The sequence below is a fragment of the Grammomys surdaster genome, unplaced genomic scaffold (assembly GCF_004785775.1).
Source record: "Grammomys surdaster isolate TR1022 unplaced genomic scaffold, NIH_TR_1.0 190, whole genome shotgun sequence".
Taxonomy (NCBI): Eukaryota; Metazoa; Chordata; class Mammalia; order Rodentia; family Muridae; genus Grammomys; species Grammomys surdaster.
In genome coordinates, this window is record NW_021604635.1 from 6,188,932 (window position 1) to 6,212,864 (window position 23,933).

Genomic DNA, 23,933 nt, shown 5'->3' on the forward strand with positions numbered 1-23,933 from the left:
GAGAGAGAGAGAGAGAGAGAAAGAGGTTTTGCTTCCGGCAGTTTCAGTTACTCAAAGTCAAATACTACCATCAGAAGACTCCCAGCTAAACAATTCATATGTCCTGAATTACCTACTATTCTGGGAAGTGTGATAAAATTATGTGCCATCATGTTTTGCCCAGCCTTGTAAGTTTTTCCAGTGAAATCCATTCTTTCTGTGCTAGCCACCTGTTGCTCAGTTCACACATAGTTATTAGCAGAACTGTAGGACTACTGTAGTGTAGATTTTCATATAATCCCTGTATCACTTAATAATGGCACCAAAATGAAAGACTAGTGATGCTCAAAAAAAGTCATAAAGCATTCCTCTTTTTTTGTGTGTGTGTGGTTTGGTTTGGCTTTTGTTTGTTTGTTTTCTGTTATTTTCAAGAATGTATATGTTTGGTGCAGGGAAGAGGAGAGGGGAATATGTGAATGTGAACACAGGTATCCACAGGGGACAGAAGAAGAATTCCCTGGAACTGGTATTACAGAAGGTGTGAGACACCTCACATGGGTGGTAGGTACTGAATTTGGGTTCTCTCTGAGAGCAGTGCATGCTCTTAGCCACCGGGCTTCCTCTCCAGCCCCAAGTTAAATGTTCTTAATAAGAACAAAGACAAGTTACATAGTGCAATGCCTAAGATCTATGCTGAAAGGTATTTTAAGAAATACCACTTGCACATAACTTTTATTAGTCTATTGTTAGAATTATTTGTTCTTCTACATTATTGTTAATCATTTTGTGCCTAATTTGTAAATGATACCTTTTCATAAATGTGTTTCTACAGGTAAACAACATAGTATACATGAGGTTCAATAATATCTGCAGGAAAGACACCTACTAGGTATCTTAAAACACATCATATTTGGATAGTGTAGATAGTTGTACTGTTAGATATTTTGTGATTTTGTTAATACCATTGAATAAATGTTAAAATTATGATCCATGTCAGTAATTTACATCTCCTCACTGTTCATATGCAGAAGTCCTACATGAACTTGATGAAGTGTTGATCAAAATTATCCAGAAAAAAATTATACCTATGCTAAAAATATACAAATTTTTCCTGAAATTATTCCTTTAAAATATAGTATAATAGTTATTTAAATATTATTGGTATTTTGTTAATTATTATTGTAACCCAGAGGTGATTTAGAGTATGGAGAATGAGGGCTTGGTCATGTGCAGATACTGTGCCATTTTATGAGAGACTTGAGATCTTCAGATTTCTGTATAAAAGGGGATCCTGGTATTAGGATGAGGGATAAAGAAGCAATATATCTTCAATTTGTTTCAAAATCCTTTCCCAACATTCAAATAAAGTCTATAAATCATGCTGTATAATTCCAGAATATATTCATGCATTCAGGCAAAAACATTTTGACCAACAATTTTCCAGCTCCATTCCTCAGGACCTAGGAACAATAATTCTATGCTCTGCATCTATGAATTTGCCTTTCCAGATTTGTACATAAGGGGAACTATACAGTGTTAATCTTTCTGTTCCTATCGTATTTAAGATGGTGTGCTCCAGATTCACGCATCCTGTTGCTAACATCAGGATCTCCTCTTCTGAAGCACAGCATCCCACTTTGTGAGGCATGTCTCTATGAAGTATAGTTCTCCATCCGTTCACCTTTCAAGGAGCCTTAGGTTGATCCCATACCTGGCTAATATGAATACTGTCACAATGAATACAGAACATAGGTATCCCTTTGACATTTGGAGTTCATCTATTTGGATCCATACTCAGAAGTGTAACATGTGGTGCATTCATTCTTTGTTCTTTTAAGGAGCTTCCGCACACTTTTCTGTGATGAATGGGCTAACCTACATTCCAGCCAACATCATGCAAGGGTTCCTGTTTTCTGTACATTTGCTGGCGCTTCCTCTCTTTCATCTTTTCGATAATAAGCATGTGTCATTGCAATGTACATTATTAAAGTATGTTACATGTAATAATAGAGTAACAAGCATGTTCATGGTAGACTCTCACTGTGGTTTTAATTGGAACATCTCTGATCATTACTGATGCTACACTTTCGTCCATAGATCTATGTGTCACTCATTTCTTCTCTTTAGAAATGTCCTTTCAGAGCCACCATCCGCTTCTAAAGATTACCTGCATTTATCTTCCAGCTGGCTCAGTTCTTCCTATGTTTTACAAAGGTCCTGCAGCCCCACATGATCGTGCTTGTTTATTTTTGCTTTTATTACATGTGCTCGGGGTGGAGGGCTATTTCACAAACAATACCCGAATCACTATCAATTTTATGTTTAAATCTTTCATCAGTTCTGAGTTTGTTTTCGTACAAAGGGACACCTAAGAATCCGTTCAATCATTTGATGTCAGGAAACCAGTTTCCCAACATAGTTTATTAAAACCCCCATTTCTTCACTAGCCTTGGCACTTTTGTTGAAGATCACTTAACTGCAAGTATATTTATTTCTGCATTTTCTACTCTGATCCACAGGAATAAGCACATGTTTCTCACATCGAGCCCTGTTCTACGTGCTCATTGCAGCTCTGCTATGTATTTTGAAGGTAGAGGTAAGGGGCCTCTGACTTTGTTTTTATTTAGGTCTCTGCAGTCTGGAGTCCTGCAAGGCATGAATTTTTACTTATAAGTAGCAACAAAATTTATTTTAGTTTTTTGGGGGGGATCACCACAACATGAAGATTAAGGGTCACAACATTAGAAAAGTTGAGAACTACTGGCCTAAAGTAACAGTAGTAACAAAATATTTTCCCACATAATGTAATGGGCAGCTGATATTGATACCTATGTTTGTGAATGATGAATTCAAGTATAATGTCATTTATAATAAATACTATCCTATGCAGAAATAAGGCACTAATCTTATTATCATAATATTGTAGAATGGCTACAAATTGATAAATTAAGCTTTTTACCCAAAAACTCTTTTTATCTCTGAATAACAAAAAAATTAAACCAATTCACGCCAGTAATCCACTTATTAACATTATTAGTAGTTAACCATAAAGACAGTCCTATAAAGAGCAAGCTAATTTCAGATATTCTCATTGTGACACCATAAATCATTCATTTCTCTTCTGTAATCAATTTATTTTCTAGTCTCAGTTTCTCAACCATCATCAAATGTCACTAGCAATAGCAAAACTGGCCTTTTACCTAGTAGTACAACAGCAGAGAAAGTGGCTCTTTCCATTGGTTCCAAAAAAGTTTACTGGAGTTGGCCCAACTGATTTCCTGTTTGCCCTAAACAGCCAATAATTCCTTTTTCAAATATCTTGGTTTTGTCCACACACTGCTCTTCAAGCCAGAGACCTGAGTAAACCTCATTCAAAGCAAGTAAAAATAGTGTAGCAATAAAATTTTATGTGCATTTTACAAAAAGAAAAGGAATTTGGGGCTACAACGACAATTGATATCTATTATTGTAAAATACTCTGGTTCTGATGAAAATGTAATAATACATTTAAAGCAATATTGTAGTAAACAGCATTAATTAAATTAATAAAGTAAAATAATAATTGCAAAAAAGAAAAATTAATAATTGTGAAAGTTTTTTATTGAGAAAATCACTGGAGTTTGTTTTATGAAACTTGAATTTTTTATTTTCAAACATTTCCAGAACTCTCTATTTTGTGTCAACTTGACAAGTAACTTTAAATGTCTATGGACATTTTTTCAACTATGCCATGATAAAATACATTCAAAATAATCCCCCTACTATGTTTCCCTGCTGCCAGCTGACACATGTAAGTGAGGTGAACTAGGTTTTAGAGCCAACAAAATGACCTACCACAGATGTGCTTACCATTGTGTAGGAGAAGCAAGAAGGAAATGCTAGCTCTTCTCACTAGCTGCAAAATTATTTGGTATCTGTGCTAGTTAGAATAGCAGCAACTCCCATTGGATCATAAATCTAAATGCTTGGTCATCAGATAATAGCACTATGTGAAAGGCTTAGGAGGTGTGGCCTTATTGGGGTTCCTGTGGTTTTGACGAAAGTGTCTCAATGTGAGAGTGCTTTGAGATTAGGAAGTCCAAGCCAAGCCCAGTGGCTCTCTCTTCTCCTGCTGCCTGTGGACTTGGATGTAGAACTCTCCACCGCCCCAGTATCATGTCTGTCTATCTGTTAAAATTAATTCTAGACAGAAGGCTGAGTTCTTGTCAGTAATTTTTCCAAAGCTGGCTGTTTCAATATTACCTTGAGAGCTCAAACAAACAAACAAACAAACAAAACAGATTTTCAGATTTAGTTCTATGTTGTTGAACCGGGCTCATACATTTTTGTTTTTATGATTCTTATTGTCTTAAGTTCTTCCTACCCCTTAATTTGGAACATTTAAATTTTCTTTGAGTTACTTATCAAAAACTTTACATATTTATAATCCAAGAGAGATTTTAGTTTAAAAACATAGATTCACAAATCATAGTATAGATTTTTGACGCTAAGATATTAGGAGAAAAGGAAAAGACACATTCATTATACACTTATGTGCTTTCTTTAGAGGAGTGGTGCTTTGTTTCACAAGAATTGCAATTTTCATAACATAAATGACACATACGTTTTATTCTCTCAAAGTCAAATATCAAGCCATAAATTTGCAATTGTCACAAACACCCAAATCAGAATAATAGTGAAAATATCATTGCTGTACCCAGAGAGTAGCTCATCACTCAACCTTCATCAGAGAAACTCTTCTTACAACTGGACAGTGTATAGAGAGTGAAAGACATTGGAGCACTCAGCCCTAAACAAGTCAGTGGTTAGGAATCTATGCAGAAGGAGAGGCAGAAAGATTGTAAGAGCCAGAAGTGATGGACCACTCCAAGTAAACAGTTTCTTCCAGACATTACAAGACTCATACATACATAAACTCAGGCCCCATGTTATTATGTAGATGGCCAACACAAAATAAACTCAGTTGTATTTGCTGAGTCCATACACATTCTTTTAGAGTGTGTATGGGGAGACGAGGTGGAAGGATTTGGTTTGTTTGGGAGCTTTGTTTCTGTTTATTACTTGTTTTCATTTTGTGCTTTTTTGTGGGAAGAGCGTTGCTGGTTTTCCTGTTTTGTTTTGTTGGGGTTTGGGGGGGTGTTTTTTAAGAGAGAGCGAGGAGAGAGGAAGAAGGAGGAGGAGGAGGAGGAGGAGGAGGAGGAGGAGGAGGAAGAGGAGAAGCTAGGTGGGTAGGGAGCTGGAAAAAATCTAGGAAGCATCAACAGATGAAAGAAATATCAAAATATACTGTATGAAAAAATTGTAAATAAATAAATAAATATGTGTCTGTGCACAGGGTATGTGCAAAGTACTGCAGATGCTTATGTGCAGAGAACAGAGGGGTAAGTCTCCACAGCTGGACTCAGAGACAGTTGTAAGCTGACTTGAGTGCTGGGAACTAAACTCAAGTCTTCCTCTAGAAAACCCTATGCTCTTATAACTATGAGCCATCTTTCCAGCCAAAGTACCTTAAAAACTATGATGACATTACCATCTGTTATCAACCAAGTGTTGGGCATATGGGCATATGTAGCATGTGTGTCACCTTCTATGATGAAATTCTTTACAGATCACTACGTATTCGAATGAGCTTTTAAGTTCATGAAGCAGTAAGCATCCTTGGTCTTAAATTTTCTCTGAGGTTTCACTTAGATATCTGTGGTTTAAGGTTTTAGTTGTTGAAACTCCCTGGACCCAAATGAGATCACCTTGGCCATGTGTAAAGCCTGGGTTCTGAAGAGACATTCTCTTTACACAGACACACACGCCTTTAAAGGTTGATCAGTTGGACCCCTCTCTATGTGTAAGCATGTGACCTGGGCTTATCAGAGAACAGTTGACTTCAGCATGTCATGGGTTTTTTTTTTTTTAATGCTATAGGGAGGGAGTTCTGAGAAGGCTGAAGTGAGAAGCAAATGTATGAAAATAAATAACAGGTGAAAAAATAAGACCTGAGTGTCAAAGAGGAAATACTCTGAGAACACTTGGGACAAATAATTAATTCAGATATGCTAAGAACAATCTCTTGACATTAAAGAAATTTTAACTGCAAGAAAAAATGAAGAGGAATCCTGCTTTGCATAACAGCATCATAGGGAAGGGGTGTTTAATCCATTAATGAACGAATGTCTTTGCTGGGCAGTTTAAAGTAGAACAAATATTCCAAATCATTAAGTTGCTTGTTTGTTAATGTTATCAGATATCATTTAGCCATTGCCATATGATACGGGACACGGTACTTAGATATTTAGTGTCTTCTGTAGAAAATTAGAGCAATGCTTTTTAACACTGGTTCTAGGAGCTCCCATGTTTGTCAAGAAGCCACACATGTAGGGAATTTTTAGTAAGCTGTAGAAAGTAGTGAATGTAAGAAAAAAATGCTGGTGCATGGAAGAGGATGAGAAAATACCCCCATCCCCCAGAGCAGTTAAGATATTGAGAGCGATGGGAAGTTTGTGGCCATAGGAAGTAGGTAGCACTCTAAATAGGCCTGATACCTTCTAAGCTCTAAGCAGAGTAGAACCAGGGGTGGGGCCTGGCTAGTCCTCAGGATGGAGAGAGATGAAGAAGAGGAGCATATAGACAAGTCTGGTGTTGGGGGTGAATTAGTACAAGCTCAAAACAAGCAGGCTAAGTATGTGATAACAAGATGATTTGAGACAAAGTAAATATGAGGAAAGAAAGTAAAACGGGAGAAAAGGGAAGAGCAAGGGGTTGGAAATGGGGCGAAGCATATTTTAGCAGAGTTTCAAATGCTACCTCCAGGCAGCTGCGTCTAACAGACAGACTACATTTTAGAGATTCCCCTCCAGCATCAGTGTGGGAGTGAATTAAAGTGAGGGAATTTGAAGTTTGTGTTTGTTTTGTTTTTTAATGGGTTAGATCATCTCCATGCTGTAGAGATATGATAAACACCTAAATAAGGAATTACCAGCGGGACTAGAAGCCAGATAGGTTTGGGGTTTGAGGTAATGCTCAATTTGAGGTATGAGAGTCACAGGAAGCTGTCATGGGGTTCCACTTGGCTCAAGAAGGAAAGTATGTGGAATGTGGAGGAGCAGAGGACAGTGGGTTATTTGTTTGTTAAACAGTTTTTTGTTTTGTTTTGTTTTGTTTGGGGGGGGTTACTCCCAAATTTAGATGCTTGTGAACTCACTGGAGAAGGGCCCATTGGATGAGGGGTGAGAATACAGACTGATAAAAAGACGAGGCACTAAAGATTCCGATCTGAGAAACTCTGCACAATGAAGTGGGAACTGAAGGTGTGAGAGATGAAGAAGAGTCTGGAAATGGAGTCAGTGAGAAAGAAAGTAGCCTGAGAACAGAACTCAGAAGATCCAGCACCCCGGGGATGTGAGGGAGGGCAAGGAAAGCCCACCCACAGACGAGAAACTGGGACAGACTGAGAAAGAGAGATTAGGCCTCACCAGTGTACTCAAGCAACAAGGCATTTCTTAGTGACTTCAGTCAGAGAAACGGCTTGGAATATACGGGCAGCAGCCCTTTTGGGTTCTAGAGAAATGAGTAGGGCAGAATTAGGGTTGGGGAGCATAGAAGCTGGACAATGAAGTTAGATCACAATAGGAGGAAAAAGTATTTATTGAGTTCTCTGGTGAAGTACTTGTCTGACATGTGGAAAGCCCTGGCTTCAATATGCTGATATATATACATATATATATATGTATATATATATGACACATACATATATATACATACATACATACATACATACATATATACATACATACATACATACATACATATGATGGGCCCTTCTTTGGTGGGTTTACAATACCAAGTTTAGATGCTTATGAACCCACGAAAGAAGGGTCCATTGACTTAGTGTGTGTGTGTGTGTGTGTGTGTGTGTGTGTGTGTCTGTTCTTTGTGTCTTAGTTTCAAGATGACAAAAAAAAGTGGTGGGAGGAAGAAAGAGACAGAGACAGGGGGAGAGAGAGAAGGGGGGAGATAAAGAGAGAGACAGGGCAAATGACGGTCAGACCATGACAAGGAGAAGACCATTATATGATGATCACTCAGAACACTCTAGAGGTCACTGCCTTTCATCAAGGATATTTCAGAGTGTCAGAGATGGGTAAGAGAGGGCCAGCTTTGGGTCACCAATTTCTCTGTGCAATAGTCCGAGTTATCTTAATGACAGAATTATCTTGAAGGTCCCTCTAATTCACACCCCAGTGAACGAAAAGAAGGGGAGACCTTGTGACTAGAGGGTTATAATTGAAATATACATTCACAAGAAGACCTAGTGCCCTTCCCCAAGTCAATCCCAAACACCCCCTTTGTTTCAAGCTAACTGACACTCCACTGGAATACACTGGAGGGCTGGAAGGCCTGGCAGAGGGAAAGTGGCTACTACCTCACAGAGAACTCAGTCCCTGACAGAGAATTCAGGCCCTGACGGATGTCAGTCAAGTCTCCAAAGACAATCCCCAAGTTAATAAATTATGAAAATAAAAAAGCTTTTAAAGAAATGCATTTAATTCATTACTCTGCTTACAGTTCAGAATTGAGAATGACACTTCATTTTAGAGGACAAGGCTCACACAAAAAGACAGAAAAGCAGTCCACTGGAAAGACTGGAAAGGAGAGGACTATCCATTCCTGTAGGCTTGGATGGTAGACTGTAACCAATGGGTTGGTGATGTTCAGTTTGGGATTTACGGCCATCTCCCACTGCTTCTTTTCAATCATTCTGCCTTTGAGAAGGGTGAGTTCTAGCCTCATGCCCATCTCATGACTGGATTATGGGAGCATGAAAGTTGTCTGGCTTCCCAAGTTCAAGGCTAGAAAGAAATTCTGCCTCAGGTTGAGTGGCATGGCCCTTGCCGTCAAGGTTTTAAAGTGTGTATGCACAGGATGCACACCTCGCACTGCTACCCTCGGCAGCCTGAGGACTTCTCCAGACTCTTAGGGGCCTTCACTCAGGCCAAACTTGCTGATGGGTGTTCATGTTTTTCAAAGCAAGCATGAAGCCTTCCCATCAGGGAGTGTGTGCAGGTCAGGTGTAGTCAGTGGGAGACAGTCAACCCGTCTATAGGAATTCCCATCAGGGAGTGTATGCAGGTCAGGTGTAGTCAGTGGGAGACAGTGAGCTCGTCTATAGGAACTGACAAGGACGGAGAAAACAGATTTTCAAGGTCTTGAAATCGCATCTCACTCTGTGCCTCTAGGTGGGGCAGCACTGCACCCAGAAGCACGAGTGTCCTGCATCTATCTCATCATAAAGTTGCTCATCATTGGTGTCATAATTGAATTGTATACACGTATGGCTTGTCTTCAGAGGCCGTCTGGTGTGATGTAACACATACTGACTGTCGACTCAGACTGCCCAGATACAGTTCATTAACCTGCTCTGTGGCCTTGAGGAAGGCCCACATAAGCCTGATGCAGCTAATAAGCCCGTTACCTGCCACCATACATACTACAACAGAACACCATAAATTATTCTCCAGGATTGGGATTTCATAATTCCTTATTCCCGTTGAGTAGTTGGTTTTATCTGTTCTTCCTACCATGCCTTCTATAATTTGTTAAAGGCCTTCTTCTTTAGGTTTATTTTACCTCTTATAACCTCTCATTCTTGTCTTTTCTAAGTCCATCCCACCAAAATTATTTCTGAGGTAAGATATCAGAACTCCTGGTTGATATTTGTCTAAACTTTTGAAGGAATAGAGTACTAATATATAGCAAATACTTTTTTAAAAAAATGTATTCTGACCTGAAAATGTAGCTCAGTCAGTAGAGCGGCTGCCGAGCATGCCTGAGGCTCGTTTTGATTTTAACACCCTAGAGATCACCATTTATGCCTTCAGGCTGAGGCCACGCTGAACCTTCACATGTTGGATTAGCACAATTGCCTGCTGTGCAGTCAGTCAGAAAGCTCACATTTGGACAAATTCTCTGCCATTTGCCATAGGAAAAACCTGGGCTTACAGATGCAGGAGAATCCTTCCTGCTAGCAAACCATCCTTTTCATAGGGAATAGGTTCTTATATGGTTTCTGCTTTTACCATGGCACCTTGCTATTAAGCGGCTATGTGGATATGGACCTTTCTGTCTGCATTCTAGATGGCTTACAAAATGCCAGATTGCCCAACAGAAAGGCTGCCTCTGTGTGGAAGTTGGTTGCTGAGCTTGCATGGCTGCTGGCTGCCATGGAGATTCATGCCCTGGGCAGCTCACTAGCCTTTCCACAGCACTTTTCAGAATTCCTGCAAGTTTACCTTGATTATTTTGAAAGCCTAGAAACTAAAACTTCAATTCTAAATGCTCTTAGAATGTAGCAATGACGTTGGTGGGTAAAACTAATCGAACAACCCCAGCACATACACATGTGCACTCGTGTACACACACACACATATACAAATATACAGAAACTGTTTTAGGCAATGCCCTTGGCACCATTAATTATTTAATTAATTATTTTTTACTTACTCACATTACATCTTGCTCAAAGCCTCCTTCCTGGGCACCCTCTCCTCTTCTTCTCTGAGTGGGTGAGGGTCTTCTTGAATATCCCCCCACCCTGGCACATCAAGTCTACAAGACTAGGAGCATTCTTTCTCACTGAGGCCAGACAAGGCACCCCAACTAGAAGAATATATCCCACATGCAGGTAACAGCTTTTGGGGTAGCCCCTACTCCACTTGTTCGGGCTCTACATGAAGATCAAGCTGCATAGCTACTACGTAAGTGCTGGGAGGCCTAGGTCTAGCATGTGTATGTTCTTTGGTTGATAGTTCAACAAAAAATTTTAGGGATGAGAGATGGAGCAGAGACTGAGAGAATGGCCAAGCAATACGGAGCCCAACTTTAGACACATCCCATGGGTAAGCACCAATCTCTGACACTATTAATGATACTCTGTTATGCTTGCAGACAGGAGTTTAGCATAACTGTCCTCTGAGAGGCTCCACCCAGCAACTGACTCAGACAGATGCAAACTCCCACAGCCAAACAGTGGATCCAGCTTTGAGACTCTTATGGAAGAATTTGGGGAAGGATTTCGGGCCCTGAAGGCAATAGGAATGCCACAGGAGGATCAACAGAGTCAACTAACCTTGGCCTCACTCATTTTAACTACATGAAGTTAGAATAAGTTGTATACCCTGTGTCTCTGACTCATCCCATCACTTCTTTATGTATAATTTTAGCCTTTGGGCCAGTAGCAAGGTTACTCAATGGATGGAGATGCATTCATGCAGAACTGATGACTTGAGCCTGATAACTCATACGGCTTATAACTCAGCAGGACTCACAGTAAACAAACAAATAAATAGTCCTCATTAAAATAAAATGCCTGTGGTAAGGGTGTACAAGGGGTAATCTTATCAACCAAGGTCTCACATGCCTTCTAGAATGAATCCTAACCCACTGGGTATAATATAACTTGTCTGGACAGCTGTTCTTCTCATGAGCACCTTCCCTATTTCCCTATATATTGAAATCAAATGGTCTTAAAGGTGGTAGAATAGAGCTACATTCATATCCTCCCTAACTAATATGGGGATCTAAATGGATACATCACCATCAACAATCTTTATTTCGTTTATCTGTATGTTCTTAGAAATAATCCAGCAACCCTTCCCCTGTCAACCAAAAATAAACTATATAATTAAAAGTACGTTAAGTGTTCCCCACTTCTTTCTTCAGATAGCCTTCAGTAAGTATTTACACAAACTTCCCTTTTAAAGCTTATTCTCCTGCTACAACTAATAAAGCTTTAAATTTTCTGTGCTTAAAATATTTTACTAAGATATAATTTGTATATAGTAAAATAAAATTCTTTGTTATCCATTTTGATAAAATTTTACAAAAATGTTACTCTAAGAGAGCCTAACCAATTAGTAGAATATTTTCACCAGCTCTAGACCATCTGCTCACTTACTCTGCAGTCAGTAATACCTTCTCATGAGTGTAGTTACTCCCATTCTGATTGTATTATGTAGGTGAGACTAACCTGTTCCTGCCCTTTATGTAAATCAAATCATACTTCTCCTTTTTGATTTCTGACTTTCTGATTTTCTTCTCAATCCCATTTTTAATATATTGGAGTTTATTCTATTTGTTGCTGACTAGTAATTATACATAATTACTAGACAGCATAAATATGTTCTACAAAATGCATCATTTTTCTTATTTGAACATATAATGGTACTCAATGTACATACAATGAGCATGTGTGCGTACATAAATGAAGATGGTCACAGCATCACTAAACAATACAGTCTTAAGGATTACTATCACATATGTGGTCTATTGTTGACCTAATAATATATTCATCCATGACTTTATCTGATATAACATAGTTGGATACTCTTTTCTTGATGACATTTTTCTATTATGAATAATGTTGTTTTATTCTAATGGAGAACTTTTCCCGATTGCATATGGAATGGCTTGGTCATAGGATTTTTGTTTTCTGGAAATAATCAGCTTTTCATAGTGAAGTGACATTTTTATATTTTCCCCCAGCAAGCTATGAACTTTCCAGCTATTCTAAACAGAGTAAGGTGTACAATTACATTATCTTTCTCATGAATGTTTGTTAGCCAATTTAATCTAGTCATGACATAAAGCATGGTTTCTGTGTTCAAGCTGAACAATGATGATTCTTATGTTTATAGGTTTTTTTATACTAGAAGTACATGATAGGTTTTCCTTTCTGAAGTAAAAATAAAAGAATATCAATGGAAACTTGGAATCTCTTGCCAAAGTGGAATTTCTCGATGAATGTAATTGCACACTCCTGAAATGAACTCATTAATTTTCCTTGACATTTTTATTACCTGATTGCTCATTTAGAGAGAGTCTCTCATCCTTGAAGCGTACGTTGGGAACTCATGCATTCTTTGACTTTCACCTTGAGGTCTGTAAGCTTAGGAGCTAAAACCTGTTATCATATTGCTAGGTAGGCATTGGGTGCTGAGCAGAAATAGCAGCCGTGATAAAGAGGTTTCCCTAGAGGAGATGCCTAGATATGAGGCTCACAGTTTTGCCTAAACTGAGACAGCATTCCAACTGGTCCTAGAACTTGAGTTAAATAGAGTCTACACCTGGAGATGAAATCACTCGAACTCCCTCTGCTGCTCAACACATCTCAAGGATGCATTAATGCTGACTAGCGAGCTCTCAGCTGCCATGAGCTATTTGCTTGTAGCCTAAGGCAAAATCAGGTGTTTCCTAACCAGCTCCATTGAGACCAAACCCAACAGATGCAAGATGGTAGGACTTGAGAATAATCCCTTCAGAATCTGTTTCATAGTTCATTAAGCAGAAGCAACGTCTTCCCTATTAAAAATCTTTGAGTGTCAGGGAACACATTCTGGGTTTTCTTTTGCTATGTCCTTTTATGGTGGTTACATTAAAAATTAATTAATGTATCATTTGAACAATATTTACTCTAAACCAACCCACTGTAATAAAGTGTTTTAAATATTTTGAACAAAGATGATTACATATTATACCAGTTAGATTTTTGTCGACTTGACACACCTTGGAGCCGTCTAGGAAGAGAGAACCTCAACTAAAAGGACAAAAGTCTCTACCAGATTGGCTTGTAGTCAAGTATGTGGGGCATTCTGGGCCCCATTCACTGTTCACAGTGCTACCCCTTAGCTGGTAAACTACGTGTGTACAAGAGAGCAAACTGAACAAGTCATGGGAAGGAAGCCAGTGAACAGTGTCAGTCTCTGTTTCAGTCCCTGCCTCCCTCCAGGTTCCTGCTTTGACTTCCCTTATGGCAGATAATAAGCTGTAAGATGAAATAAAAACTTTCCTCTTCAAGTTGCTTTTGCTCACGGTGCTGATTACAACAAAAGAAACCCTAAGACAGAAATTAGTACCAGGAGTTGGGTGTGACTGTGACAACTCTGATAATATTGTTTAGGTTGGTGTGTGTGTGTGTGTGTGTGTGTGTGTGTGTGTGTATAAGGAGCTTAGATCTTTGAGGCAAAAAAGAAAACAAAATATTGAGTTCTTACAGGTTAATGGGATTCTTGTATGTAAGAGCTTGGAATTCAGTAATGTTGAGGGAAATACAAATGATGAAGGCAAGACTTGGGAAGTTTCAGAAAAATGTTTGATAGTCCTTCAAAGATTCTATCAGAGCTATTTATGTGACATTTTACATTAAAAAATATGTGGTTTCTGACTAGGTGATGCTGAAGAATCATCTGTAACAATAGACTAGCACCACTAAAGTGAACTCTTTGTTTTACTGGAACAATGGATGCTTAGTTTCTGTGGATAAGGAATTAGCTATGATTACAAAGAGGCAAACATCACTGAAGCAAAATCTTCCAGGAGTATTTTCTTAGTGTCAGCATACAGAAGTTTTGGTCAAGAGAGGGCCAAGGCTGCATCCTATGCTGGCAGCCAACACTGAAAATGTGTAAGAGTCTTCCAGTGATGCTGGTTTTATAGACATGAAGAGGTCATGGGAAGTATCAAACTGAAGCGTGGCACTGCAAGAGACCATTGGAGAAGGTGCAGACTCAGTTTTAATGGGAAACAAAGAACTGAATAATCACGGTGAGAGCCTGAGGATTGGCATCATGTGGCAGGAGCAGAGTCTGAAGACCAACAGGGCTTTCTTGGTGAAGGTAAAGTCTATGGATACTCCAGCATATTGGAAGTACAAGGACCATAGCATGACTTCCAAGTATAGAATAGAGCTGGTCTGAAACTGTGTAGGTTGGGAATTGGAGATCCAGAGAAACTTAGTTGTCTGAGCTCTGTGAAGGACAGGAGATTGTTAGTGAATTTCAGATGTTGGACATTGGTCTGTGAGACTTAATTTACATTGTTGGAGTTCAGTTTTGACTTGACCTTATGGCTGTACTTTCATTCTTCTCTTATGGAATAAGGAGTATATAACTTATTTTTAGATCTTATAGGACCCCACAATTAAGACATTTGGGATTTTTAGAGATTTTGGAACTTTTAAAGAGGCTGAACTTTTGAAGACTATAGGACTTTTAGAACTTAGAATAAGTTTTATATTGTGTTATTAATATTAAAATGATAACTTTTATATTGGTTGAATTCAAAGTTAATTAAATATATCATTTGATCAATATTTATTCTGGCTAGTCTACCATAATGATAAATTTTACCCTTTTAAAAACAAAGATTTTATATATGTATGGTAATTGTTACATATCTCTGCCTAATGTATTTCAAATAACTAATCTCAGTCCTAACGTTTATCTTTATTAAATGGAATTACTTGTCTCTATAAGAATATATGCATATGTGTTTGTATTTATGTGTACACAATTTCCAGCTTCATAACTAATCGAATTTGAAAGCTTAAAGCCACAGAATCATGTAAGCCAGGCACATCATCTTTCAAAAGTCTACAAGGAGTCAGCTATCTATTATCTTTTCTGGATGCTTTAAAAGCAACCTTGTATAAAAAACAAGAAGTGGTTGAAAGCTGGAGTCTACAATGCTCTTAAATCAACAGACACTTAGCCGGACGGTGGTGGCGCACGCCTTTAATCCTAACACTTGGGAGGCAGAGGCAGGCTGATTTCTGAGTTTGAGGCTAGCCTGGTCTACAGAGTGAGTTCCAGGACAGTCCGGGCTATACAGAGAAACCCTGTCTCAAAAAAAAAAAAAAATCAACAGACACTTTACTGAGAGGTCTGCACAGTAGCCAACAACACTAGTACTGACTGTAAAATTTTTTTTTTTTATTCTTTCTTGGTCACACATTTTTTTCAAATCCCATTATGATCATCTCAAATTATAAAAATATATTGTTGGTCTACTCCCTTGGAGTTGCAGGAGCATCTAGGATATCAGTCTCCTCTAAGAAAATGAGGTGTATAGAATTTCTCTTCGGAGGCTATGAAAATGGATAAAAGAGCAAGCAGGAAAGTCCTTTATTAGTATTTTCTTTTCTTTTTTTTTTTTTATTGGATGATTTATTTACATTTCCTATGTTGTCCCCTTTGTCCCCTTACCCCATCCCCCACCACCCCCTCGGAACCCCCAATCCCCTCGCCCCTCCTCCTTCTTCTCTGTGGATGTAACCTCTATCTACACCCCCCCCACTCCCACCTCCCCACCCTCAAAATTCCCACCCCCTGGGGCATCCAGCCTTCATGAGGTCAAGGTTCTCTTCTTCCACCTATGCCCAGCAGGGCCCTCCACTTTTACATATTCAGCTGAAGCCCTGGATCCCCCCCTAAGTGCTCCCAGGCTGGTGGTTTAGACCCTGGGAGCTGTGGTTGGTTGGTATTGTTGCTCTCCTCATGGTGCCACAAACCCTTTCAGCTCCTTCAGTCTTCACTCTAACTCCTCTATTGAGAACCCCATGATCAGTTCAATGGCTAGTTGTGAGCATCTGCCTCTGAATATGTCTGACTCTTGAAGGCCTCTGAGGAGATATCCATATCAGGCTCTTATCAGCATGTACTTCCTGTCTTCCACATCAGCATCTACCTTTGGTGATTGCACATGGGATAGATACTCAGGTGGGGTGGTCTTGAGACGGCCCCTCCTTCAGTTTCTGTCCCTCACTTTGTCTCCATATTTGCTCCCTTGAGTATTTTGTTGCTCCTTCTAAGAAGGACCGAATCACCCTCACTTGGTCTTCCTTCTTTATGGGCTTCATGTGGCCTGTGAGTTGCATCTTGGGCATTTCAAGGTTCTAGGCTAATATCCAATAATCAGTGAGTGAATACCATGTGTCTTCTTTTGTGATTGGCTTACCTCACTCAGGATGATAATTTCTAGTTCCATCCATTTACCTAGGAACCTCTCGAATTCATTGTTTTTAATAGCTGAGTAATACTCCATTGTGTAAATATACCACATTTTTTGAATCCATTCCTCAGTTGAAGGACATCTGGGTTCTTTCCAGCTCCTAGCTATTATAAATAAGGCTGTATTAAGGGCAGACTATTTCTTATTCTTTAGAATCAGGAATGCCTCAATCACATATTGCCAAAAGCCTATATCTAAATGAGTAAGTAATACGTATGGTGTTTCTCTCTGACGGCTTTAAACTTTACATGAGTGGACAAACAAGATAAAGAATAAATAGAAAAAAATGATATCAATATCAAAGATAAAAGCTAAAGGGAGAAGCCAAATTTATAAAAAACTGAAAAAAAAATCACAAAATCTTGGAATATCCAGTTTCACTAAAATACCCACTAACAGTGATACTTGGAGATGGTAGAAGTTAGACATCAGTGTCACTGTCCTTTTCAAGGATATCTGGCGCTTGCAGTCTGTTACTATTTGTGGCTTAGCCATGGATGCTCTAGATCACTTTCAGCCCCAGTTCAAAGTCACGCCTTTATTTTTTCTTCTGATATTTTATAGGAGACACATAAAAATACACAACATTATTGGGAAGTTAAGGCCCAGAAGGATTGTTATCCTATACTGTGGTGTAGCATATAAAGCTTTAGGCAAATTTGACCAGTTAGGAAAGACAAACACTAGTTGGTATGTTCCCATCAATAGCTGGTTACAGAACAGCTTTGCAGCCAAGCATAATAATAAGGTGACAGCTTTGGATGTTTCTGTTCCTGTGAAAATAGGTGTGTTTGTGACTTTGATGGAGGTGAGTATACTTATTTTTTTTAAAAAAATTCCCATACTTGCTTGTATTTCAATATATTTTATGTATATAAAACAATATTTTTACTTCTGTAAAAGTGTATGGGAATATTGCTTTTTTTGGTCTTCCTATTTGATGGTAGTTGATTTCTTAGGAACAGCTTACAGAGAAAATGAGAAACTGGACAAAACAGCTACATTTAGAATAGATGCAAAAGAGACAACTGATATCAACACAGTTAGGACACAGATGAAGAAGAGAGCCATCAAAGGGGACCTCCAGGAAGGCAGCAGGTGTTAGGCTGAACAGTTAGCACGTGAGTTGTAAAGATAAGAAAAGTAAGGATTAAGGATAAGACTTCTGAAGAGAAGCCTTCAGGTTAGCAGAGCTGGAGCAGTGGACACTACACTGTCCCTCTTCTGAATGTTCCTTATGTCAACCTGTGTGCTGCACACACTTCACATCTGCGGCTGGCTATTCATGACACTCACCTGTTCTCTTGATTAGAGTTACCTGAATTCAGCCCACTTTGCTAATACCTTATGGGCTCTATGCTTTCCTTGAATGACAACCTTATCTGATCAACAGAGTCTATAACTGCTTACTCGAGATGACCTCCTACCCCTGAGCTTTAGAGAAAGCTCCTATCGGGTCTCAGACCCTAGTCTATTATGTACTTTCCCACTTAATGAAAGTCCATTCCCATCTGTCAATGTCCAGTTCACCAAAAAATGCTTACTTTCCAAATAGACTAATTTAAAGTGAATTCTGCATTTAACTCAAGAATTTGTTCCTGTTTTTTTTAAGTCTCATTTTTGACTTATGAATAAGGGTTTTTTTTTTATCAGATTTCTGTAATATGGTGTTCCTGCCAAAAATTAGCACTGGAGAATATCCTTAAAGACTTACATATTACCTAGAAAAGAATGTCAAGTGTTACCCTTCACATAGAAGAAAATTGACCTGCTTTTATTTTAGATTTTGTGGAGGCTTGTGGGTCACCTACTAACTGATGCCCTGCCTTCTGCTTACCTGCAGTTGAAACTGGACTGACACCAGAATTGTGACCTTTGTTTAATGTAAAATTGGTTTCTATATGTAACAGTGTCTAAAGGGAGAGTGTCTAAAGAGAGCTACAAGACTGAGCATTTAGCTTGAAAACTGAGTGCAGCAGAAAGCAACTCACAGTCCCCACATAAACAAGGAGCAAGGTTGGCTTGATTAATACAAAAACTTGTATCTTAGGCAACATCTTCACTATTTAATTAACTGAATCATGACAAATGTTGCTTTCATTTTTTTCTCACAACGCCTTTTCCCGTTCTTCAATCTCCACCTTAATTTCCTAAGATCCCACCATCAATTCTATAAATGTGAAGAGGTTGGGCCATATATCTTTTCAACTAATCTACTTAATTACCCAACTTAGCCCCGAGCCACATAGGAACTAGAAAGACAGCATGTTTGCTTAGTGAGTCTCTGTATAAGGCAAAACTTGATTAACCAGCTTCTGCTACCTGTGAATCTGCCCTTTTGAAGCCCCACAGCATAGGGTGCTATGTTGTAAAGACTGAAAATTTAAAGATTTTTTTCTCTGTGCTTTGTCTTTCCGGTAATCTTTAATACATACAAAAGGCATACATATTAAATTTAAATATACATATAAAATACATACATATGTATATATACATATATGTATACACACATACAGATGCACACACACATACACACTTCCCAACTAGTAGCTTTTAGTTCCCTTTCATCTCAGTTTCTCTTCTGGTCTGTCATTTATATTTCTTGTTCCTTCTCCAGTTTCTCAGAAGTATAGCCTACCCTCCCGTTTAACTGAGAATCTGGTGAAATGTGTCCCATTTAACTGAGAATCTGGTGAAATGTGACCTTTACTCTATTATTCATCTAAGCTATTCATCCTTTTCTCCTGAGCTGCTGAGTACAGAGAACATTTCTTAGTAGACTCCGAAAGTTAATTTGATCTTTTTACTAGTGATCACTTCCTGTTTCTTAAAGTTATACTAACCTGATTCCTGTGTCTCCTAAAGTTATACGGACCTCATCCCTATGACTCTCACAGTTATATTGGCATGGTCACTCTGGCTCCCTATCTTACTGGTTTTCTCATGTGTCTTCATGTTTATATTAGCCAGGCACCCTCTTTAGCTCACCATTCTCCATCGGTGTTGTACTCTCTTTCTAACTGGTTTATCTGGGTCTGTGATTCAAACACCACTTATGGCCTAATGTCCCCTGTCTTAGGGTTACTATTTCTATGATGAAACGCCAAGACCAAGGAAAAGGGTTTATTGGCTTATATTTCCACATTGTAGTCCATTACTGAAGGAAGTCAGGACAAAAACTCAAGCAGTGTAGGAACAGGAGGTAGGAGACGATACAGAGGTCGTGGAAGGATGGTATATACTGGCGTACTCCACATGGCTTGCTTAGCCTGCTTTCTTATAGAACCCAAGATGATCATCCAAGGTTTGGCTCCATCCACAATATGGACCCACCCATATCAATCACTAATTACGAAATTGCCCTACAAGCTTGCCACAGCCTGATCTTATGGGACATTTTCTCAGTTGAGGCTCCTTGGTCTCCAGTTGACATAAAACCAGCCACCATATCCCCCAAGTTCAAATCTCCAGTGCAGCTCTCACTGGAGAATCTGACCCATGTGCTGACTAGGGTAGCCATATAGTCTGTGTTACTACATCCAGTTAAATTGCAAAGCCAGACTCAACATGCCAAAAGCTACAAGCATTCATTTCTTCTTTATTTTTTCTTGTTTCTGTGTTCTCTAGATCATGATACTTCCACTCAAACAAATAGCTTAACTAAAAATCTGGGTTCCCGTCTTGATATTTGCACCCACCCACTCATCCCTGTAGGTAGTCAAGGAAAGCACACTCTAGATTACTTTCCTTCTAAAATCTAATTTTCTATTATCCCAACTATTGCAAATACAAGGTTCTGGACTCTATTTAAACACTGTGGCAACCATCATGATAATCTTATGTATACCATTTCCTTATCTGTTAGCCACTAATGTTATATCAGAAGTGTACTTCTCTTTAATGGCCTCATCATCAGAAAATCAAGCTCCTTGGCATGAATAAAATATCTCGCCCATCTCTATAGCTGTCATTCTTGCCCCTCACTCTCACCTCTTCTTCCCTAGTCAGTCTCACAATTTACATGTTAGAGCCCCTAAGTGCTGTGGTTTCCCATACAGTATTTAATTTCTGGCTTTCATCCATTATCCAGATCCCCTCCCTTCCCATTGTTTCTTAAGCATTCTTTCAGCTTTGCAAACATCCTTTAGCTGCATAGCTCCTACTTGTCCTTTAAAAATGAGCTGCAAATAATCCTCTGGAATTTTGGTTTGTGTCTTTTTGTAGTATGTAATACCCCCAGCACATACCCAGGGGCTGGGTTGAGTATAATTCCCTACCACCACCCAACTCAACCCGACTCCAGATTAAGACGGCTGTCTATCTCTTCTGTGATCTCCCAGTACCTTGCATTGGTCTTTCCTAAAAACTAGTCCCTTGGCCTTCAGCACAGTGCTCTGATGCAGAGTTGGCTCTTGGGTCTATTTGCTGAGTGAATGAGTGTAGAATAACAGGTTGGCTTCCTGCTGACTGGGCATTTAGCTGCGTATAGACTTGATATATGATGTCATTTCTCCCCACTGAGCAGGAAAGCATGACAAATCACTTCTCATCATTTCTGACAGAGTTGCCTCTTAGTAGTTTTGCCTCATGACTTTGTTCAAAGTGCTATGGGTTTGCAGAATTTCAAACACATCTAGTTCTAAATGTGGATATAACATTATATTCTATTATTGTGGAAAGTTATGACACACTTCCTCCAATACAGGAGACAATGAAAGGTCAACATATTTCTGTGTCCTTCCACTCCACATTTCCTCATTGGAGATGCCATGGCATGGGTCCAAGTTTCCCCCATATATCTACTCTTTACATGTTCTCTGGGAGAAGGAGTACAAATAAAGTAAATGAGTAGAAAGTTTGTTTCCAAAGAAGGAGGGGAATCTAAAAGAATAAGAACCATCATCCCAATAATCAAATGATAATGTGGTACATTTTTACACTAAGCATTTTAAGCTCAAGACAGAAAGAGCAATGTTTCCTGTAACTCTCAAGTGAGCGCCTGGGGTCTGTCCCACAGGAAGCATCTGGGATCCAGCAGGTCAGGTCAGAGGCAATGGGAGTTACAATGGTCATGTTTCACAGGGAGTGATTAAATGTACGGAAACTGGAAGTTTGAGAGAATAGGATGTGGACACTTTTTAGGACAAAGGCAAAGAAGGGTAGACCATAGAAATGCTGAAGGAAGAGATCTTAAAACAACATTCAAGAGGAATCCAGAGACAAATACAAACTGTAAAATAACTACCGCTAACACTAAAACAATGACACAAAAGGAATAATTGAAAGATTTATACTTAACTCAAAAAGTAGAAGAAGAAACAACTATCTGCAAATAACCATATCCAACACACTTTGCTTGGGAAATAGTTGAAACAGGAAGATGTGGCAAGAGGGAAAAAAGTCTTTATTTAATTTTAGTTTTTAAATGTTGTGCTGCATTTTATCTATCTATCTATCTATCTATCTATCTATCTATCTATCTATCTATCATCTATCATCTATCGTGTGTACAGAGGGGCACACGTATGGAGCCCAAAGTACATATGAGCCCTCAAGATTTAGTTAGGTCCTCAGGCTTGGCAGCAGGCACTTTCACCTTACTGAGCCAGGTCACCAACCCTTTCCATGGCTTTTTGAGACAAGGTCTAACTATGTAGCCCTAGCTTCCTTGAAATTCGCTATGTATGTCAGGCCATCCCTCCTGTCCCTGCCTCTTCTGTGCTGTGGTTATAGGTATGTAATATCACATCCGACCAGAAACAGATTTTTAGTTTTGTGGTCTGACAGTTTGACAGCTGTATTCACAACAAAGTTTTAGTGAATTTTTTAAGCGCATAAACCTTCCTTTGCTAATTCTTATAGTATATGTAAATATCTTCATTTAAATTTTTAAGAATGATTCTACAAGCCAAACATAGTAATGTAATCCCAGCCTTTGGAATGCTGAAACAGGAGCATCACTTGAGCTTGAGACTTTGAAACCAGAGTAGGCAATATAAAGACTCCATGTTAAAGGCTAATGACTTTTTGGTAACTATTTAAATTTATATTTAAAAAGGATTAAGGGCAAAACAATCTGTCAGAGATTAAGGATTCTTGCTATTAAACCTAACCACCTGAGTTCAATCTCTGGGACCTACATAGTGTAAGAAGAAAACGGACTTGACAAAGCTGTCTTCTGACTTCCATACATGCCCCATGATACATACATACCAAACAGAGACATAGATATGCCTATATACCCATAATAAAAGTATAAATATTTTTATAATTTTTAACTCAACAAAGTAGTTTCCAGCACAGGTGCATTCTAACAAATTGTTCTCCATGAATATATACAAGAGAATTTAGGCCAAAAAAATAGATAGGATATATAGGATATATGTGATTTAGTTGATCCAAGCTGCTATAACAAAATATCACTATTGGATCATTTATAAACAATAGAAAAGTCTTGCTCACAGTCTGAGAGGTTGAAATGCAGGAGCAGGGTAGCAGCAGATTTGGAGGCTCTCTCTCTCTCTCTCTCTCTCTCTCTCTCTCTCTCTCTCTCTCTCCCTCTCCCTCTGTGTGTGTGTGTGTGTTGCATAGATCACACTTTTTGCCACATCCTTATGGGAAAAAAGAGGCAAATAAGTCACTTATGGCATTTTATGGGGACATTAATTAATGAGGGAGGTTCCCGCCTTCATAACTTTTTATACCACTACACTGGAGACTGGGTTTTGATGGTTTGGTTTGGGTTGGGTTGGTTTGGGTTGGGTTGGTTTGGGTTGGGTTGGGTTGGGTTGGGTTGATTTGGCTTGGTTTGGTTCCGTTCAGTTCCGTTCGGTTCCATTCAGTTCGGTTCAGTTTGGTTTGGTTTGGTTTTATGGTATGGGTATCTTGTCTGCATGTGTGTTTATGTATTTTGTGTGTGAATGGTGCCTGCAGAGACAGAGAATGTGGATCCACCAGAACTGAAGTTGCAGATGGTTGTGAGCCTCCATGTGTGCCGTGGGAATCCAACCAGGGTCCTCTGGAAGAGCCGCCAGTACTCTTACCCACAGGGCCATCTCTTCAGCCCAGAGGACCCAGTTTCGGGGGAACATGAACATTCAGCTTCAAGCTGTAGGCTG